Source organism: Mus caroli, unplaced genomic scaffold (genome assembly GCF_978045245.1).
Source record: "Mus caroli unplaced genomic scaffold, Mus_caroli_1 scaffold_10, whole genome shotgun sequence".
NCBI lineage: Eukaryota > Metazoa > Chordata > Mammalia > Rodentia > Muridae > Mus > Mus caroli.
In genome coordinates, this window is record NW_028227265.1 from 91,392,693 (window position 1) to 91,408,097 (window position 15,405).

A 15,405-nucleotide genomic window follows, 5' to 3' on the forward strand; every position below is an offset into this window, starting at 1 on the left:
TCCTTTCATATTTTTGCCCCTTTATGGTTTAATTTTCAACAGTGTAAACATTGCTGTATTTCCTTTTTCTTCCTTTGAGTCTGGTGCAGAGTTCATCTCTAAGGCAGTACGTCATTTCAGGGCTTCTTATTTACTTTTGTGATTCCTTAGTAAAGTCGCTTCTGGACTTAAATACAACTAAAAACATATCATAACTTAAAATATCTTAGGTCAAAAGTAGGATGATTTAAATAACTAAAATCTGGGTTTTCTACAATTTCGAAGCCAAAAAGCCTGAGATGAAGTTTTAGGAACAGTCCCATTTCCTTGCTATCTCTTAAGAGAAATCTGTCTCATGAATCTAGTTTCCCATGCTTTGGTTTCTATATAATTTTTTGAACTTTAGGATCAATGACATGACTGTCATGTGCCAATATCTGCACATGATAATCTTCCTATGAGTGTGACTCACAAATTGTCTACTGAAAAATTGACTGAGGACTGTTTCTATTAATCCTAGAAAGAGATGACAACAGACAAAAGAAGGAACCATTTCCCAACCCATCTTCATGACCCATTGAGTTCATGTGGATTACTTACAGGTAAGTCTGCTGTGTCTGTGTTATTGTCACAGTAAGTGACAACTCACTTCAGTCTCTTGAGTAAATTGCCAGCAGTTATATCCCAGAAGAATTACTTCTCCTCCAGAAATTATTTACCTCTTATATAACCTAGTTCTAGGTTTATGATATTTTTGTCTCAAGAGCTCTGTGAATTTTGAGCCTCTTAAGAAGCATTTTGCCATCCATAAGGGAATGGTTATACACAGTATCTGAAAATAGTTTTATTCTGCAGTTAAGACCTAGATAGAGAAATTTCGTAGGAGACACAATTCCATCAGGGACACACAATCACAGATAATTTCCTTAAGGATACTTCTGTTTGGGGTTTTGTAGGTTACCTTTGAGGCTGACTGCTAAATACCCATCAGACCTTCTGATTTTCATCCTTGAGAACAGCTTTGGTTGTCTGATCCACACTAGTTACCTCTGAACCCCCAAATGAGCAGAACTCTAGCTTCACATTCCTTCAATTTTCTTTACAATTTCTATCAGTCTTTATGTTTGTTGTAGCAAGGCTATATGAGTGTATGTACCTTCACAAGAATCACATACATCTCTATTTCAATTACCATGAGAATAGAAAGGAATTATAGTTTTGGAAAGTAGTGGCTACAAAGCATAAACCAAGGTAAGAGGAAAAAAAATCAGCTGAACAACTGTAAGATCTAAGGCATATTAAATTCCATTTTGAATCCTGTTAATTACAGCAATATCATACTATCAAGAGAGATAAATCAACAAAGGAAAAGACATATTCAAGAGATCAACACCTGTCCATGAAAATAAGTTGCAGATACTCTTGGGCTACATTAAATTTAGCAGAGCTAATATGGTTACCCAATAAGTAGATGAACTTAAAACTCTACCTCATACTGTCCAACATGATGACTATACAATATAATTCAGCACATTACAAATATTGATTATAGCATGAGAGTATCAGAGAATCTCTTGCCAAAAAAGAAAATGATACAGCTTATAGCAAATGGACATTTATAATAGGTCAACAAACAATGCAATAGTAAATGAGAAAGAAATAAGGAATATGAAATATGCAATGATGTAGAACCCCTAGGAACCTGAAAATGATACAAGTAGACTCATTTGGAAAATGGGCTGGGAGTTCATGAAAAAGACTAAAAGTAATGGTAGAAATACCACAGCCTCTGCTTATCTGTGGCTTTGCCTTCAGTGATTTGGAAGCTAATAGAGTCAAGTGTGGTCTGGAAGTACTAATTTTTTATGATGATTTTATTGTATCATTAGTTATTTTTAGCCTCTTACTTGATGTATTTTAGTTTACCTTATTCTTATTACAATTCCTGTTTATTGCACCAAGCAGTAGATTCTCTGACCATCCCATTCATCAATTTGATTCATTAAAATGGATTCTATTTCTCCTTCACTCTATATCCTGTTCCTGTTCTCCTACATATTACTCCCTCTTCTGTTTTCATTAATTTGTGGAAGATTCTGTGGAAAACAGATGAAATCCTAAGTGAATGTGTGTTGTTCATATAAGTGTGGCCATGTTAAGGATTATATTGCTTTAGACCCCTGAGAATGGAAAGTTCTTTCTTGGGACAGATTCAGGGAATGCAAGGACTTCCCTTTGTCTGAGTACAGATATTCACAGTGTGCAGAAAATATGGGCCACAGTTTTTCCCCCTGGCATGACTACAATCTGAGATTGTTCCCCTACAGAGACTTCCGATGACATGGAGCTATTCTGTCTGCTCATTTATCTATAAAAACAAACAAAACAAAAAACAAAACAACCTCCAGATGCATCCATTTGCCTAAGAATTTCAAGAATTCATTGTTTTAAATGATATGCACTCACTGATAAGCAGATATAAGCCCAGAAACTTAGAGTATCCAAGATACAATTTGCAAAACACATGAAACTCAAGAAGAAGGAAGACCAGAGTGTGGATACTTGCTCCTTCTTAGAATGGGGAACAAAATACCTATGGAAGGAGTTACAGGGAAAAAGTTCGGAGCTGAGACAGAAAGAAGGACCATTCAGAGACTGCCCCACCTGGAGATCCATCCCATATACAACCACCAAACCCAGACACTATTGCAGATGCCAGAAAGATTTTGTTAAGAGGACCCTGATATAGCTCTCTCTTGTGAGGGTATGCCAGTGCCTGGCAAATACAGAAGTGGATGCTCACAGTCATCTATTGGTTGGAACACAGGAAAGAGCTAAAGGGGTCTGCAACCCTATAGGAGGAACAACAATATGAACTAACCAGTACACCTGCCCGCCCCCCCCCCCCTCCAGAGCTGTGTCTCTAGTTGCATATGTAGCAGAGGATGGCCTAGTCGGCCATCAATGGGAGGAGAGGCCCATGGTCTTGCGAAAATCATATACCCCAGTACAGGGGAATGCCAGGGCCAGGAAGCAAGAGTGGGTGGGTTGGGGAGCAGGGCGGGGGAGGGTATAGGGGGCTTTGGGGATAGTATTTGACATGTAAATGAAGAAAATATCTAATAAAAGAAAAAAGAAAAAATTACACCTCCCCACCCCAAAGAAACAGCTCCTCATTTTGCTGCTGGGCTGCTGGTGTGTTTCCATCAGAATATGCACCTTACCTGAACCTAGATTTTGTGTATAAGTATATATTGTCCCTTCATTCCTCATTAACCTTAACTGGTCAGTCTTAAAGCCATGTATGTTGGGCAACATCTGTTGGATATGATGCATAAAATAAAATATATGCAGTAGATGGAGGAATAGCTCAGTGACAGAACACTTGTCCAGTAAGAACAAGGTCCTGGATTTGAGTCTTAAGACCATCAAAAATAAAAATAAAATAACAAATCAATAAGTAAAAGTTATGTAGCACATAGCTGCACTAGTAGTAGTCATTTTTATAATAGAATTAAGTGTGATTTTTATTCTTGCATTTTCTTTTTGTAGTTAGAGCAGTCTTTATTAACACATGCAAACACACATGCACACATACACACAGAAAATGATAGTTTTAAGTCATTTTGTGAGAAATGTTCTCTTTTATCCTTAAACCAACCTTATCGTGTCACAGTTAAAACACTGGTTTCTCTAGTAATTTACCAGATTTCTTAGTTAAAATAGGAGATAATTTCTATTGTTTTGCAACATGTCCTTGACAAACAATCCTTAGGCAACCTAGGACTGCTTTAGCATTGCCACCAACCTTCTGATCTCTTGAATAAATTAACCATTTTGTTCAGTACTTTATATTACACTTAAATTCGAGTCTTTCTGTTCATCGAGGACCTTATGCTAAACTTCCTCACTATTTGCTTAACCAAAATAATTGAATATAGGAGCAGAAAAATATATAACATGAGGAAAATTGTCCACGTGGAAATTCAGAGATCTGCTTCAGAGAAGTGCTGTATTGGAAAGCTCGTACTTAATGGTGAGCATCAATGACTCCCTTAGTACTTTTGTGTGGCTAGACCTTCCTGTGTCTGTGTCTCCAGGCAACAAATAGGACTCTTGTGGTAAGAAAGAGTTAATGTCCCTTTGAAAAGTGCTCAATTTGTTTCCAGGGACTGTTTGGTGCACTTAAGGAATTTGTCACACCATAACACAGGCCCCTTTGGTAATAGCAGCAACAATAAAAACTTCTAACTTCTCTTCTGTTGTTTGCTATTGTAATAGTTTTTTTTTTTTTTAACCATTCTCATATACAGCCCATTCAGAGCTGAAAATGCAATTTTCTGAGGTTTGAGGGATTGTAAATTTAGGGCTCTTTTAAAACAACTCTGATTTTGTCATAAGGAAGCGAACACTTCTAGGAATCTAGAAAGTTGTCTGATACCGATGCAGATAATAGGCTAGTTTGTCTGAAAATGTCATCAACATTCACATGTAAGTCAGTTGAGTTTATAAACTTAAAATAAATATATCTATTGATTATTGAATGATAATTGGAATATGTAAATATAAAGTTAACATATATTCTATCAAACATTACTGTGATTTTAAGGAATACAGCTTAAAATACATCATATGTCTTGTTTTTCGGTGTGTTTTTATACTAAAATTATGACTGTAAACTTAACTATGATATAGCATAGGGACTTGAGAGAAGCTAGTAAATGTGTCTTCTATTAAGGTCTATGACTACTACTGTGGAGAGCCGTGAGAAATCACCATTACAAGATGGTGCCGGCTTCCGCTGTGCCTAACTGGTAAACAAGCAATGTGTGCAGGTGCAAAAGTGAATTCGTGCCAAGTCACTGCCCATCCCGGGGTGTAGCAATGAGGCGATGGGCAAGCAACAAATCAGGTGCTGACATGCCACTCCAAGGTGTATATAAGCAGCACCATTTTCCGGGGTTCGGGGTCTTCCTCCTAATGAAGCAATAAAGCTTTGCTGCAGAAGAATCCGGTCGTCCAAGTGTGTTCTTGCTGGCGAGAAATTAGCTCTGGACAATTGGCGCCAAGAACCCGGGAAAGCCATATCATCGCCAGGCGCTGAGGGGACCCTCCGTTCATGGGGCGGATTCAGAACTGCAGGATGAGATAAGCTCTGTAAAATATGTTCGGTCTTGAACTTTCTCCAGCGTTAGAGGCTTTTTTGTTTGTTTTCACGGGGCTCTTTCTTTTTCTTTTGGTTGCGTTCTGCTTTCACCAGTGGAACTGCTGTCTGATTATCAGTTGAGGTCAGGCACAGTTAGATAAAAGAGCAGTATGGGAACCTCCCACTCTGTGGTGACCCCCTTACGGTCGGTCTTGAGACAGTGTGGCCTAAAAATCGCCACTAAGACTATAGAGGGCTTTGTTAAAGAGATAGATCGAGTAGCACCATGGTATGCATGCTCTGGGTCATTAACTATCGCCTCCTGGGAGAAACTGAAAGGAGATCTAGTTAGGGAACAGCAGAACGGCAAACTTAAAGCAGGGACCATGCCGTTGTGGAAGCTGGTAAGATCGTGTTTAAAAGACAAGGATTGTCAGCAAATGGTTGAGGCGGGGCAGAGGGTCCTGGAGGAGGTCCAAGACAGTCTATCAGAGACAGAGCATGGAGAGAGATTAGGAGTTCAGAGGAAACCAGGTGCACCTAAGAAAAAAAGCCTTTCCACGGACCTTGAGCCCAAGGAAAAGAGAAACAAGGGAAAGTATGCCTTGGGAGAGTTTAGAAAAAGGGATGGGAAGGGAGAGATAAAGAGAGATCGAGCTGGGGAGGCCCTTAGGGGAGGGAGCCTCTATCCGCCATTAGATGAGTTTAAGGCTCTAGGTTTTGATAGCTCAGAATCGGATGAGGAGCTTGGCCCCTCTGAGGAAATAGACTTAGAGGAAGAGTCGGTATGAGGAAGAAAGATACCATCCAGATGAAAGACGAGCTAATCAGTCACAGAATAAGACAAAAGCAGCTAGAGATGAAAATCAGCTAGCTGTGCGGTCTCCAGGCCCTTGACCTCTGGGTCCTAGTGCACCTCTGCCCTATGTGGAGAGGTTCCATTCAGACTCATTCATTTCAAAAGAGGAACAGGAAAGTTCAGCAAACGTTTCCGGTTTTTGAAGGCACCGATGGCAGACGCGTTCATGCTCCGGTGGTGTATATACAGATTAAAGAGCTTGCTGAGTCAGTCCATAACTATGGAGTCAATGCCAATTTTACTATAGCGCAAGTCGAAAGGCTTGCTACTCTGGCTATGACTCCCGGGGATTGGATGACTGTTCTGAAAGCTGCTGCCCCTAATATGGGAATGTATCTACCATGGAAAGCTTTGTGGCAAGATTCCTGCCAAGCACAGGCAAGGGCCAATGCTGCCATTGAAGGGGACCAAAGAACATGGACTTTTGAGTTGCTTACAGGTCAGGGACAACATGCTGCTAACCAGACAAATTACCATTGGGGAGCGTATGCCCAGATCTCAGCTGCCACCGTTAAGGCATGGAAGGCACTCTCTAGGAAGGGAGAGGCAAGCGGACATTTGACAAAGATTACTCAGGGCGCCCAGGAGTCGTTCTCAGACTTTGTGGTCAGAATGACAGAAGCAGCAGGGAGAATCTTTGGAGACCCAGAGGCAGCTATGCCTTTAATTGAACAGTTGGTCTATGAACAGGCTACGCAGGAGAATGCAGGGGAGCTATTACACCTAGAAAGAGCAAGGGGTTGCAGGACTGGTTAAAGGTTTGCCGTGAGCTTGGAGGGTCACTCACTAATGTCGGTTTGCCAGCTGCCATTCTTCAAGGGCAGAAGCACCCTGACACAGCTGAGCTCAAACTCTGCTATAATTGTGGCAAACCAGGACACTTAAAAAAGGACTGTAGAGCCCTTGTCAAAAGGAGAGCGCAAGGACTGTGTACTAAGTGTGGGAAAGGATATCATTGGGCCAGATTGTCACTCAGTCAAGGACATTCAAGGCAGGCCCCTGCAGCCAGGACTCCCTCAAGCAGCTCAGTCAAGGACATTCGAAGAGAATGAGGGCATTCCAAAAAAAGGGTAACAGGGCCCCAGGTTTCAGGGCCCCAAAACATATGGGACCATGGCAGGCAACAGGTGGACCCCACAATCCACAGGGCAACAGAAGGCTCAGCTGGATTGGACCTCCGTGCCACCACCCAATTCATGCTGATGCCCCAAATGGGGGTGCAGCCCATTCCTACTGACTACAAAGGGCCTCTGCCATCCGGAAGTGTCGGCCTAATACTGGGCCTGGCCTCCCTTACCTTACAAGGCCTTATTGTTCACCCTGGAGTCGTAAATCAAGATTATGAAGGGGAATTTCAAGTTCTCTGTTCCTGCCCTCAGGGTGTCTTTTCTATTTCACAAGGGGATAGAATAGCTCAGTTAATAATTTTGCCAAACCTGCATGGCTTTTTTCCCTCCTCTGATGTCCCTCGAGCTGCCAGAGGGATTGGCTCTACTGGAAATGATTCTGCTTACTTAATAATGCCTCTTGACTCCAGGCCATCCTTAGAATTAGTTATAGAAGGGAAACAATTTAAAGGGATTTTAGATACAGGAGCAGATAAAAGTATCATCTCTTCCCACTGGAGCCCAAAAGCCTGGCCCTTTACTCAGTCATCACATTCTTTACAAGGGTTAGGCTATCAGTCCTGCCTCACTGTTAGCTCCCGTTGTTTGAGCTGGCAAGCGACTGAAGGTCAAATGGGACGATTCACTCCCTATGTTTTACCACTCCCAGTAAATCTCTGGGGGAGAGACATTTTACAGGCACTGGGAATGACCTTGACTAATGAATACTTGTGACAAGCTCTTCAAATGATGAAGAAAATGGACTATAAAGAAGGAAGGGGACTAGGAAAAGGAGAGTAGGGTAGACTTGAACCTATCCCTCAAGAAGGTAATAATGGGAGACAAGGTTTGGGTTTTTCCTAGGGGCCATTGAGGGCTCCATGCCCATACCATGGCTTACAGAAGAAGCTGTATGGGTTCCTCAATGGCCTCTCCCCTCTGAAAAATTAGAAGCAGCCACAAAACTGATCTCTGAACAGCTACGCTTGGGTCATTAAGAGCCCTCTACCTCACCCTGGAATACACCTATTTTTGTAATTAAGAAAAAATCTGGCAAATGGCGCTTATTACATGATCTTAGAGCAATTAATGCACAAATGTGCCTGTTTGGGCCAGTTCAATGAGGGCTACCATTGCTTTCTGCCCTACACAAAAATTGGGAAATTATAATTATAGATATTAAACAGGAAAACACATCAAAACGGGTGATGGAAATGAACAAAACCATACTAGACCTAAAAGGGAAGTAGACACAATAAAGAAAACCCAAAATGAGGCAACGCTGGAGATAGAAACCCTAGGAAAGAAATCTGGAGCAATAGATTCAAGCATCAGCAACAGAAAACAAGAGATGGAAGAGAGAATCTCAGGTGCAGAAGATTCCATAGAGAACATCTGCACAACAATCAAAGAAAATAAAAAAAGCAAAAGGATCCTAACTCAAAACATCCAGGAAATACAGGACACAATAAGAAGACCAAACGTACAGATAATAGGAGTTGATAAGAATGAAGATTTTAAACTTAAAGGGCCAGTAAATATCTTCAACAAAATTATAGAAGAAAAAAATCCCAAACCTAAAGAAAGAGATGCCCATAAACATACAAGAAGCCTACAGAACTCCAAATAGACTGGACCAGAAAAGAAATTGCTCCCAACACATAATAATCAGAACAACAAATGCACTAAATAAAGATAGAATATTAAAAGCAGTAAGGGAGAAAGGTCAAGTAACATATAAAGGCAGGCCTATCAGAATTACACCAGACTTTTCACCAGAGACTATGAAAGCCAGAAGAGCCTGGACAGATGTTATACAGACACTAAGAGAACACAAATTCCAGCCCAGGCTACTATACCCAGCCAAACTCTCAATTACCATAGATGGAGAAACCAAAATATTCCACAACAAAACCAAATTCACACATTATCTTTCCACGAATCCAGCCCTTCAAAGGATAATAACAGAAAAAAACCAATACAAGGCCAGAAATCATGTCCTAGAAAAACCAAGAAAGTAATCCCTCAACAAACCAAAAAGAAGACAGCCACAAGAACAGAATGCCAACTCTAATAACAAAAATAAAAGAAGCAACAATTACTTTTCCTTAATATCTCTTAATATCAATGGACTCAATTCTCCAATAAAAAGACATAGACTAACAGACTGGCTACACAAACATGACCCAACATTCTGCTGCTTACAGGAAACCCATCTCAAGGAAAAAGACAGACACTACCTCAGAGTGAAAGGCTGTAAAACAATTTTCCAAGCAAATGGTCTGAAGAAACAAGCTGGAGTAGCCATTCTAATATCAAATAAAATCGACTTCCAACCCAAAGTTATCAAAAAAGACAAGGAGGGACACTTCATACTCATCAAAGGTAAAATCCTCCAAGAGGAACTCTCAATTCTGAATATCTATGCTCCAAATGCAAGGGCAGCCACATTCATTAAAGACACTTTAGTAAAGCTCAAAGCACACATTGTACCTCACACAATAATAGTGGGAGACTTCAACACACCACTTTCATCAATGGACAGATTGTGAAAACAGAAACTAAACAGGGACACAGTGAAAATAACAGAAGTTATGAAACAAATGGACTTAACAGATATCTACAGAATATTTTATCCTAAAACAAAAGGATATACCTTCTTCTCAGCACCTCATGGGACCTTCTCCAAAATTGACCATATAATTGGTCACAAAACAGGCCTCAGCAGATACAAAAATATTGAAATTGTCCCATGCATCCTATCAGACCACCATGGACAAAGGCTGATCTTCAATAAAAACATAAATAATGAAAAGCCAACATTCACATGGAAACTGAACAACACTCTTCTCAATAATACCTTGGTCAAGGAAGGAATAAAGAAAGAAATTAAAGACTTTTTAGAGTTTAATGAAAATGAAGCCACAACATACTCAAACTTATGGGACACAATGAAAGCATTTCTAAGAGGGAAACTCATAGCTCTGAGTGCCTCCAAAAAGAAACTGGAGAGAGCACACACTAGCAGCTTGACAACACATCTAAAAGCTCTAGAAAAAAAGGAAGAAAATTCACCCAAGAGGAGTAGACAGCAGGAAATAATCAAATTCAGGGGTGAAATCAACCAAGTGGAAACAAGAACTATTCAAAGAATTAACCAAACGAGGAGTTGGTTCTTTGAGAAAATCAACAATAACGATAAATCCTTAGCTAGACTCACTAGAGGGCACAGGGACAACATCCTAATTAACAAAATCAGAAATGAAAAGGGAGACATAACAACAGATCCTGAAGAATCCAAAACACAATCAGATCCTTCTACAAAAGGCTATACTCAACAAAACTGGAAAACCTGGATGAAATGGACAAATTTCTAGACAGATACCAGGTACCAAAGTTAAATCAGGATCAAGTTAACGATCTAAACAGTCCCATATCCTTTAAAGAAATAGAAGCAGTCATTAATAGTCTCCCAGCCAAAAAAAGCCCAGGACCAGATGGGTTTAGTTCAGAGTTCTACTAGACCTTCAAAGAAGATCTAATTCCATTTCTGCACAAAGTATTCCACAAAATAGAATTAGAGGGAACTCTACCCAACTCATTCTATGAAGCCACAATTACTCTGATACCTAAACCACAGAAAGATCCAACAAAGATAGAGAAGTTCAGACCAATTTCCCTTGTGAATATAGATGCAAAAATCCTCAATAAAATTCTCGCTAACCGAATGCAAGAACACATTAAAGCAATCATCCATCCTGACCAAGTAGGTTTTATTCCAGCTATGCAGGAATGGTTTAATATACTGAAATCCATCAATGTAATCCATTATATAAACAAACTCAAAGACAAAAACCACATGATCATCTCGTTAGATGCGGAAAAAGCATTTGGCAAGATCCAACACCCATTCATGATAAAAGTCTTGGAAAGATCAGGAATTCAAGGCCCATACCTAAACATGATAAAAGCAATCTACAGCAAACCAGTAGCCAACATCAAAGTAAATGGTGAGAAGCTTGAAGCAATCCCACTAAAATCAGGATCTAGACAAGGCTGCCCACTCTCTATCTATTCAACATAATATGTGAAGTCATAGCCAGGACAATTCGACAAGAAAAGGAGATCAAGGGGATACAAATTGGAAAAGATGAAGTCAAAATATCACTTTTTGCAGATGATATGATAGTATATATAAGTGACCCTAAAATTTCCACCAGAGAACTCCTAAACCTGATAAACAACTTCGGTGAAGTAGATGGATATAAAATTAACTCAAACAAGTCAATGGCCTTTCTCTACACAAAGAATAAACAGGCTGAGAAAGAAATTAGGGAAACAACACCCTTCTCAATAGTCACAAATAATATAAAATATCTTGGTGTGATGCAAACTAAGGAAGTGAAAGATATGCATGATAAAAACTTCAATTCCCTCAAGAAAGAAATTAAAGAAGATCTCAGAAGATGGAAAGGTCTCCCATGCTCATGGATTGGCAGGATCAATATTGTAAAAATGGCTATCTTGCCAAAAGCAATCTACAGGTTCAATGCAATCCCCATCAAAATTCCAATTCAATTCTTCAACAAATTAGAAAGAGCAATCTCCAAATTTACCTGGAATAACAAAAAACCTAGGATAGCAAAAACTCTCCTCAAGGATAAAAGAACCTCGGGTGGAATCACCATGCCGGACCTAAAGCTCTACTACAGAGCAATTGTGATAAAAACTGCATGGTACTGGTATAGTGACAGACAAATAGACCAATGGAATAGAATTGAAGACCCAGAAATGAACCCACACACCTACGGTCACTTGATCTTCGACAAGGGAGCTAAAACCATCCAGTGGAAGAAAGACAGCATTTTCAACAAATGGTGCTGGCAGAACTGGTTGTTATCATGTAGAAGAATGCGAATGGATCCATTCCTATCTCCTTGTACTAAGGTCAAATCTAAGTGGATCAAGGAACTTCACATAAAACCAGAGACATTGAAAATTATAGAGGAGAAAGTGGGGAAAAGCCTTGAAAATATGGGCACAGGGGAAAAATTCCTGATTAGAACAACAGTGGATTGTGCTGTAAAATCGAGAATTGACAAATGGTACCTCATGAAACTGCAAAGCTTCTGCAAGGCAAAAGACACCGTCAATGAGACAAAAAGACCACCAACAGATTGGGAAAGGATCTTTACCTATCCTAAATCAGATAAGGGACTAATATCCAATATATATATAAAGAACTCAGATGGTGGACTCCTGAAAATCAAATAACCCCATTAAAAATGGGGCTCAGAACTGAACAAAGAATTCTCACCTGAGGAATACCTAATGGCAGAGAAGCACCTGAAAAAATGTTCAACATCCTTAATCATCAGGGAAATGCAAATCAAAACAACCCTGAGATTCCATCTCACACCAGTCAGAATGGCTAAGATCAAAAATTCAGGTGACAGCAGATGCTGGTGAGGATGTGGAGAAAGAGGAACACTCCTCCATTGTTGGTGGGATTGCAAGCTTGTACAACCACTCTGGAAATCAGTCTGGCGATTCCTCAGAAAATAGGATATAGTACTATCTGAGGATCCCTCAATACCTCTCCTGGGCATATATCCAGAAGATGTCCCAACCGGTAAGAAGGACACATGCTCCACTATGTTCATAGCAGCCTTATTTATAATAGCCAGAAGCTGGAAAGAACCCAGATGCCCCTCAACAGAGGAATGGATAAAAAAAATGTGGTACATTTACACAATTGAGTACTACTCAGCTATTAAAAATATGAATTTATGAAATTCCTAGGCAAATGGTTGGACCTGGAGGCTATCATCCAGAGTGAGGTAACACAATCACAAAAGAACTCAAATGATATGTACTCACGAATTAGTGGATATTAGCCCAGAAACTTAGTATACCCGAGATATAAGAGACAATTTGTAAAACACATGAAACTGAAGAAGAACAAAGACCAAAGTGTGGACACTTTGCCCCTTCTTAGAATTGGAAACAATCACCCATGGAAGGAGTTACAGAGACAAAGTTTGGAGCTGAGACAAAATGATGGACCATCTAGAGACTCCCATATCCAGGGATCCATCCCATAATCAGCCTCCAAATGATGATACTATTGCATACACTAGCAAGCGTTAGCTGAAAGGACCCTGATATAGCTGTCTCTTGTGAGACTATGCCGGGGCCTAGCAAACACAGAAGTGGATGCTCACAGTCTGGTATTGGATGGATCACAGGGACCCCAATGGAGGAGCTAGAGAAAGTATCCAAGGAGCTAAAGAGATCTGCAACCATGTAGGTGCAACAACTAACCAGTACCCTGGATCTCTTGACTCTAGCTGCATATGTATCAAAAGATGTCCTAGTTGGCCATCACTAGAAAGAGAGGCCCATTGGACATGCAAACTTTATATGCCCCAGTACAGGGGAACACCAGGGCCAAATAATGGGAATGGGTGCATAGAGAAGTAGGGGGGAGAGTATGGGGGACTTTTGGGATAGCATTGGAATAGTAATTGAGGAAATAAGTAATAAAAAATATTAAAAAAACAAAACAAAAAAAATTAGAGATTCGCAAAGATCAACTACATACCTTGAATGATTTCCAAAAATTCCTGGGAGATATTAATTGGCTGAGACCATTTTTGAAAATTTCCTCAAGGGAATTGAAGCCCTTATTTGATATATTAGAGGGAGATACCCACATCTCCTCCCACAGAGCACTTGCCCCAGCTGCATGTCAAGCTGTACAAACTATAGAAAAAGACTTACAAGATGCTCAGTTACAATGCATTGAAGAGTCAAAGACATTTGAATTGTGCGTATTAAAAACTGCAAAGTTACCAACAGCGGTCTTGTGGCAAAATGGACCCTTATTGTGGGTCCACCCTAATGCTTCCCCTGCAAAAATCATTCAATGGTATCCTAATGCAGTTGCTCAACTTGCACTTTGGGGGATAAAAGCAACCATTTCTCATTTTGGGAAAGAACCTCATATGCTAATTGTGCCTTATACCTCTGCTCAAGTTCAAACCCTGGCAGCAACAACTAATTATTGGGCAGTCTTGGTTGCCTCCTATTCAGGACAAATTGATAATCATTATCCAAAACATCCAATCTTACAGTTTGCCTTAAGCCAAGCTATAGTGTTTCCAGTATGACAGCCAAATACCCGCTTGTGGATGGGGTGGTGATATATACAGATGGATCCAAATCTGGCATTGGTACATATGTAGTAAACGGCCAAGTAACATCCAAACAATATAATGAGACATCACCCCAGGTTGTAAAGTGTTTGGTGGTACTGGAGGTCCTTAAAACTTTCTTGGGACCGCTCAATATTGTATCTGATTTCTTATATGTGGTTAATGCAGTTAATACACTTGAAGTTGCTGGTTTAATTAGACCCTCTAGCAAGCTTGCTCACATTTTTCAGAAAATTCAGTCTTCCCTGTTACATAGAAGACATCTTGTTTATATTACTCATGTCAGGGCTCATTCTGGCCTCCCTGGCCCCATGTCTCATGGAAATGACTTGGCAGGCAAAGCCACTAGAATCGTGGCTGCTGCTCTGTCCTCGCAGGCAGAGGCTGCGCAGCCATTTCACTTTAACCAGGAAAGAAGCTCGTGACATTTTCATCCAATGTCAAAATTGTCAATTTTTGCCGACTCCTCATGTAGGGTTAAACCCCCGAGGCATCAGGCCATTACAGGTCTGGCAAATGGATGTCACTCATATTTCCTCCTTTGGAAGACATCAATATTTACATGTTTCCATTGACACCTGCTCTGGTGTTATGTTTGCTACACCTTTAACAGGTGAGAAAGCCTCTCATGTTATACAGCACTGTTTAGCAGCATGGAGTACTTGGGGCAAGCCCACAATCCTTAAAACTGATAATGGGCCAGCATATACCTCTACTAAATTTCAGCAATTTTGTCATCAAATGGATGTCACTCACCTGACTGGCCTTCCTTATAAGCCTCAAAGACAAGGCATTGAGGAACGTGCCCATCGTACACTCAAGTCTTATTTTATAAAACAAAAAGGGGGAGTTGATGAGACTCTGCCCTCAGTGCCAAGAGTAGCTGTCTCCATGGCACTCTTCACGCTTAATTTTTTGAATCTTGATGAGCAAGGTCACTCTGCAGCTGATAGACATAGCTCAGACCCTGATAGACCAAAAGAAATGGTGAAATGGAAAGATGTCTTATCTGGTCTGTGGAAAGGCCCAGATCCTATTTTAATAAGATCCAGGGGAGCTGTCTGTGTTTTTCCACAGAGTGAAGACAACCCATTTTGG